The sequence below is a fragment of the Desmodus rotundus genome, chromosome 9 (assembly GCF_022682495.2).
Source record: "Desmodus rotundus isolate HL8 chromosome 9, HLdesRot8A.1, whole genome shotgun sequence".
Taxonomy (NCBI): domain Eukaryota; kingdom Metazoa; phylum Chordata; class Mammalia; order Chiroptera; family Phyllostomidae; genus Desmodus; species Desmodus rotundus.
Window position 1 is genome coordinate 105,605,309 of NC_071395.1, and position 7,481 is coordinate 105,612,789.

Sequence of the window (7,481 nt, forward strand, 5' to 3'; positions counted from 1 at the left end):
TTTAAGGTTCCATCCTAACTCTGTACCTATTGGCAAATATAAGGTTACTTCCTCCTAATTGGGCAAGGAACTGTCAGTAAGCCTAAGGGAAGAACCAATAGGAGTAATGGGGTGTGTCTTGCCCCACCCTACGTCTGATCAGGTAAGACTCAGTACTGTCCCCTTCCCCCTACCTGTCCAACAGGTGAGTCAGAGAGCGCCAAGGAAAAGGATAGATGCCTTCACAGGCCTGCCAACTCAGCGTCAGGTATGCTGCTTCTCTGGGCTTATTCACCTTTGCCACAAAGTCGTAATAACATTTGTATAGCATTTCATAGGCTTTTTCTGGGTTGGGATTCCCCCCCCCACCAAAGGTGGAGTGTCCATGAGATTTAGAATTAAAACGCCAGGGTTTGAGTTCGGCCCCTTAGTAGTTGTATCATCTTAGGCAAGTTACTTCATCTTTCACCGTTTCTCATCTGTAAAATGGGTACATTAACTATCTCCCTCACAGGGCTGTGTGTGGGAATCACTCGGACAACTGCTAAATGTGAGAGTTTAAATAAATGATATGGGTTTTTTAAATTCTTATGACGACTCTGGAAAATCATTAGCACAACAAAATGATCTTCATTTCAAAGAGGAGGAAACTGAGGGTCAGAACGGTCACAAAACTGGAAAATGGCACATCCTAAACTAGAACCCCTTCTAATTTCAAGGCCCACTAAACCACGTGCTCTCCTGGGAGAATAATGACGTAGACACAAAATGTCAAAGCCCTGGGGCGGGGCAGGGGAAAGGCAAAAACAAATATTCTGGGTAGAGACAGAAGAGCAGTGATTTAGAGAAAATCATTTGTGAACAATCAGGCAGCCGATCTAGAGGAACTCAACACTGGCATGCAAGGAAGTGAGGCAGGGGCCCCTTGTTAGAGGAAGGCTCTGGGTTAGTTATCAGAAAGAACTCCCCAGTAGGCAGCTTGAGAAGACAGCGGTCTTTCCTTCGTGTGGTTGATGGACTGAATGCCTGCTGGTGGCTGTACAGCATGCCAAGGGTCCTCCATTCATTCAGCGACACTTACGTATTGAGCACAAATGTATGCTAGGCACTAGGTTAGACCCTGATGACTCGGAAAATCAAAACGATCTCAACCCGCAAAGGGCTCCCAAGGGGCTGAGTGCACGTGGGCCGCCTGGGCCGCTGTGTGTGCGGGAGTGCTGGGAGTGGTTGCTCAGGACGGGGCCCTTCCTCCGCAGAGCTCTGTAGCCCCCACGCCAGCACACGGACGGGCTCAGCGGGGGTACCCAGCAGCATTCGTAACCACTTTCCCCACCAGACAAAGCGACGGTGACTGTCTCTGGTGGGGAAACAGTCTCACTTCTAAAGGCTTGTGCCACCCAAGAAGTCTTCTGGGAGGGAACCAGGGAGACGACAACATTCGTAACTAGTTACCATTCCACATGCCGGGACCACTGCCCTTCGCCTTGTTATCCTTACTCCCCCTCCTCCAGCCTGCCTCAGTATCTTTCTCCCTCCCTTACCTCTGCCCCACCCACCGGCTTGCCACCCTGCCAGAGTGCCCTGCCAGTCCCCTGCTCGGGAGGAAAAGAGCTCACAGTCCTAGGCTGCTGCCACCACCAGTGTCACTTCCTCCCTCCCACCCCCTACCCTCCCCTGCCCACCACCTCACTCCCACCCTGCACACTGACACACTTCCCACACCCGACACTGGCTTAACCCCTTGCTTCCTCCTGACTTCAGCGTACAGGCAGGGTAGAACTGACTGACGGCCCAAGGGTAGAGGAGCCGGAGTGGAGTGGAGGGGTAGAAATAAGGCTTCGAAGTAAAGCCTGTGTGTGTGTGTGTGTGTGTATATGTTCCCAGAATGTTCCCTGCCTGTCAGCCTAGAACATGCAGCAACACGATGGCCTCAGAGCTAAGCACTTGGGCTGGGGCTGGGTGGAAGCACCACCCCAGCAGCAGGAAAGACTGGAATAAGAGTTGTCGCTCCTCCCAGATCAAGAAGCCTCTGCACTTTTATTAAGCACCTATTATGTGCCCGCCAGGCACTGAGGGTACAGAAAAGAATCAGAAAATGATGCTTACTATAATCAGCTGTCTGCATGGGGCACAGGGTCTCACGGGGTGAGGAGGGGCCTAGGGAGAAGGATAAGGGGTCAGATGAGAGGTATCGTGGCCGCAGTCTCCTCTGTAGCTTGAACTTGAAGGAAGGGCCACAAGACCACCTTACCCAGTCCCCTGCCTCCAAGCCTTTAAAGGCAGGGGGTTCTGTTTGCCAGATCTCCAGAAAAGGAGATTCTCCAGCCTCCCTTATAGGAATCCCCTTGTCTCCTCATTCTAACCCAGGTAAGTGCCTTCTGGTGTTTGGCCTCCATTTGTATTTCTGCAGTTTAAACTCATTTCTCTTGCCCAAAGCTTAGTGGAAGCAGAGTTCTTGGGGTGCTAAGAACACATCTGGTTTATTCAACCTTGCAGTTTTCTGGGGCCTCAGAGTAAAGAAGGAAAGAGCATCGAGTGGCCCATCCCCAGCTGCTCCAGAGACAGAATTTACTGGCAAACTGGTCGGATGAGGGGCTGATTGGTGAGGGAGGGGAGGTGGGGAGAGGTGGGGAGGAGGTACTTCCCTGGGGGAAGGTGAGCAACAGCCAGGGGCCCCTTCTGCTCATCTGCCTCCCTGGTCCTCCACGGGCCTCTGGGCCCTATCAGGGTGTGGAAGAGATTCTGTGCTCTGTTCAGACCCGGTCCTTTCTCTGCGGGGGGCCCTCCCCCAGACAGAGGCAGGCAGAGGTGTAGGTCTGTACAAATCACGCACGTCCACCCACAGACAGCGTCCGTGCCCACGCCTCGGGGATATACACTCATGGGCACAGATTCAGATACACAAATGCCAGCCCTGTCAGCTCTCTCCCCAAAACACACACACACACACACACACACACACACACCCTTCTCTCCTCTTGGGCCTAAGGTGGTCTCGGGAATGGTGACCTCTACCAAGAAAGGCCCAGTGAGCAGGTAGGTTGCTCAACTTCAGGCTGATGGTGGTCCCTTTTCATCATGCAGCAGCTCTCGGGGCATCACAGCAGTGGGAAGGAGAACAGATGGCCAGACTGTCCCCAGGGCTGGCTGGAATCAAAGGCAATGCAAAAAATCAAGAGGCATCTTTAAGAAATATATATCTTATTAATTTATTTTTAGAGAGAGGGCAAGGGAGGGAGAAAGAGAGGGAGAGAAACATTGGTGTGAGACACACTGATCAGCTGCCTCTCACGTGTCCCCACATGGGGACCTGGCCCATAACCCAGGCACGTGCCCCAACCGGGAATCCAACCAGTGAACTCTCATTTGCAGGCTGGTGCTCAATCCATTGAGCCACACCAGCCAGGCCCTTTGAGCATGGGCTTTCTCTCAGCCAAGCAAGAGCCATCCGTAGACCTGGGAAAGGGCTCCTACCCTTTGGACTGCCCCGCACTAGTCCTCCTGGGCTTGCACCCTCCACGCGGGGCCAGGGGAACAAGCCCACACAGAGTTCATGCATCTCCCCGAGACCACATTCTAGGTACCGGACACTCTGGAATTCCTTGCCCAGCACCCACCCTTGCTTGTAGGTCCCGCAGGTCCCTTACGCTGGCCCTTCCTCCGGAGAATGGACGGCAGCACTACACTCTGCAGGTGCACGTTTAGGCAAAGGGTGACAAGGGGCAGTGGCGGGGGAGGGATGGACACAGCACATACGTGCGAGTGGAGGAATCTGCACACATGTACTGGAAGCCCTTCTCGGTGTGTGTGTTGGGGGCCAGGACTCAAAGGAAAGGGGAGCCCTTCCCTTCCATGGGTGGGGAGTCGGGGGACAGTCATCCCAGACTGCTGTGTTCCGAGAAGCAGTCAGAGTTCTAGTTCCGTCCTGGCCCTTCCGTTCCTTGTGGAGGTCTGTGTTCTTCACCAATCTGTTAGCTTGATCTGTAAGGTATTTAGATCCCTGTATATGAGACTCCATTTACACTCCTGTCCCTGCCCTCAGGGTTGGGCTGGGGGGACTTGCTCAGAGTGACCCCTGAGCCCGGAGAGGACACTGGCTGTTGCAGAAGAGCCTCTGGGCCCCTAAACTCTTCTGGCAGGAGGGGGCACCAGCATCCCCTAGAGCAGGAGCAGGGTAGAATGGTACGGGCCCTGAGGTAGGGGTGCTCCTGCCTCTTTGAAGCCCTTTGTCCAGGGGAGGAGCCTGGAGGCCGGAGGCTGCCCAGAGCCTGGGTCTAGGCCTTTGGGTGTGTGCCCAGCCATGGGGCGGGGGGGTCTTAATTATAGAGGTAGCTCCAGCAACACTTCACTGTAACATGGGTAGGTGGGGAAGGAATGTTGAAGGGAAAACAGAGAGCCGGGAAAACAGAGATAGGGGCAGGCCAGAAATAGCACCGGCCAGGGTGAGATACCAGGGGCTGGCAGGGGCGGAGGGAGCAGATGGGGAAGGTCAGGACCTCCCCAGGGAAGGGCATCCTGGGTTTGCCCTCCCTTGCCATTGCCCCCCCCAAGGTGCCATTCCAGGACCTCAGGAGCCCAACGGGGTAGGCTGAAAACATCAGGATTGTATTCTGGTCCTGGGTCTCCCCAACTCTCGGAGCACCCCTCCCCCTCCTGAGTGACTGGGTGGAGGGAGGAACAGGGGAAGCCCTGCCACCTGAGTCACCCCCTTCCTGCTCCTGGCCTGGGCAACTCCACGCACAGGCTGACACTGCAGGGCCCCACCCACCCCGCCAGCCTGCCGCCCCTCCTTCCCCACAAACCAGGAGAGATGCCTGCCCTGACAGGTGCCCTTGCAACAGAGAGGCCCCCCTACACACACACACACACACACACACACACACACACACACACACACACACACGCACATCACAGCAGGACTGTTTTTTCTCCCCCACCTGTCAAAAGTCCTCTAGAAGGAAAAGAAGGAATGGTCTAATGGGTCTCCTTCCTCAGTGGGGAAACCGAGACTGGAGTCAGGAAATGAATGAACTTCCCTGAAAACCACACAAGCACATTCCTGCTGGGCTGGGACCTGAAACTTTGTATCCTGCCCACCAGCTCTCCCCTCCAGCTCCCCTCAGGGGTCTAAGTCACTAACCTCCCTTCACTTCCTCTAAATCCTCTAAAGCCTGAGCAGACACCTCCCAGAGCCACAGCCATCGATCACGCACAGACCCTTCCCCCAGCTCCCTGGCCTCTCCCCCCGCTGGTGCCCCGCGCCAACCCCAGAGTGGTGGGGACCAGAGTCAGGACTTCCCAGGTCTGGCCTGGTACATTAATCCCATCTTCCCCAGGCCCCTCCCTGGGCCGCCAGGGAATTTGAGAGTTGAGATCCTTGAATATTTCATCAGCACTTCAACCTCCAGTTTAGGAAGCAGACAACTTAGAGCTCATAGTTAATTTATGGCCCCAGCAGAGAACCTGGAAGTCATGAGGGGGTGGGGGTATGGTGAAGGCTGGACCCATCTGTGAAGAGGGTGCTGGAGAGAAGCCAGCTCCATTCAAAGTGTGTGTGAGGGGGTTTGGGCGAGAAACCAGGGACATTTCCACTTTTGAGTATACCAATATATTATCAAAAATAAACTAGTTCATCAAAATAATTGTGCTAAAGGTTGAAGCCATACGACAAGCATTTTCTGCCTTCATTCCTGTCCCTGTGTCTGTGTAACTTGGTGCACAACTGCATTTGGAGATAGTAACAGGAAGGTCCCCTACACCCACCCAGGCCAGGGAGACAGCAACTCCCTACTTACATTGGCTAAACCTTGAGCCTTCCCAATCTCTTCCTCTAGGAAGGCCACAAGGATTTAGCCAAGTGGTTAAGGGAAAGGGGAGGAATCTCCAGTGACCACCTCTCACTTGGCTGCAGAAACATAACGTCACACTTCTAAAAGGAAAGATGGGCGGATGGAAAAGGTGACCTGAAATGGAAAATGTCCAATTCTCTTGGTTTCTTCTTTGGGGGAGACTTATCTTAGTGAGTTCTTTCATGGATTCAGAAGACCAAGTATATGTGTGTGTATGTGGTGGCGGGGTGGGGTGGAGTGGGTAAGCCAGCATGTGTGTCCTCCCCCTTGCCTCAGTTTCCCCACCTGAGTCACGGGCATGACAGATGCTCCCACACCGAGGGCTGTTTGGGGGACAAATGAGATGCTATCGGGCACCTGGCGCCAGGTGGGTCCCAGGCCAGTGATGATTATGGGGTGATGAGGCCGGCCTGGGGTTTAGGTTGGGCTGAGTGGGTGAGTGGCCCCAGCCCCCAGCACACCCCCATGTAATCCCCAGTCACCTTGGAGCTTGACCCCAGGGAAGGGGGCTGGGCAGGACTGGACCAGCCTACCTTAGTGTGAGCCCTGGCCCTGGAGGCCCAATCTAGCCTCTCAGGGCCTCAGTTTCCCCATCTGTGAAATGGGGGGCATGTGCCAGAGCTGTCTTTGGAGAGACACTGCAAGAAGAGGCCTGGATGAAGCCCTCAGCGTGGGGAAGCTGTGGGCGGGTGGGGGGGGCTGGGCCCACCATTGCTGGGACTCCCCCAGTCAGGCTCTGCGGTTGGCCCCAGCCTTCTAAGACAAGAGGGTACCGTTCTTTGTCCCCAGGGGACTCTACTTTCCCAGAGAAGGGGGACAAGAGGGTAAGACTTCAAGAATTCTTTCTCAAACCTAAGGGGGGGGTTTCTTCCATTGGAATATACTGGAATTTGGGGGAAGGCCATGGGACTCCCCCCACCTCACTTGACCCTCACTTCTCAGGACTCAAGAAGAGGTCAGTCTAAGTGACTCCAGAAACTCTGTCCCCAGGCCCCCTAACACCCCACCCAGTCTCAGGGGGCTGACAATGGGGGCAGGACTGGCTCTGGGAACAGGCCCAGAAGAGGGCCCTTGCCTGCCTTTCCTCCCTCCCTCCCTCCCCTTTTGGAACTCCTTGTCTCCTGAGGTAAGCCGTGGCAGTGTGGGCCTTTTGTCTCCAGGTCTGGCTCTCACCTTCCTCTCTTTGGCCCCAGCGGACAGCTGAAAATGGCAAGGCCAACACCAGAGACCCGGGTGGCATTCCCACCTCTCCCTCCCTTCTCTGAGCAGCATGATCTGGGGAGAAAAGGTTCAAAGTCAGCTTGGCCACCACCCTCCACGAGGAACCTTGGACAAGCTGCTCCTCATTTCTCCCTCTGTTGCAAGACTGTTTTGGGTATTATAAAGAACCTGCCAAGCGTCTAGCCCATAGTAGGCACTCAACACATGGTAGCAGTGACACTCTCCTTAGGAGGGGTCTTTCTGGGTCCGGGACACCTCCGTGGCACCTGACTCTGGCCTTTTTGGCCTCTCCCTAACCTCCTACCCATTTTACTGCAGATGTCATGACTGACGGGGCGCTGGGTGGGTACCAAGTGAGACAGATGTGGCGCAGGCAAGCGCGTCTGGGCTGGGTGGGGCCGCAGATGGGCTGGAGGGCCCGAGAGCACCCAC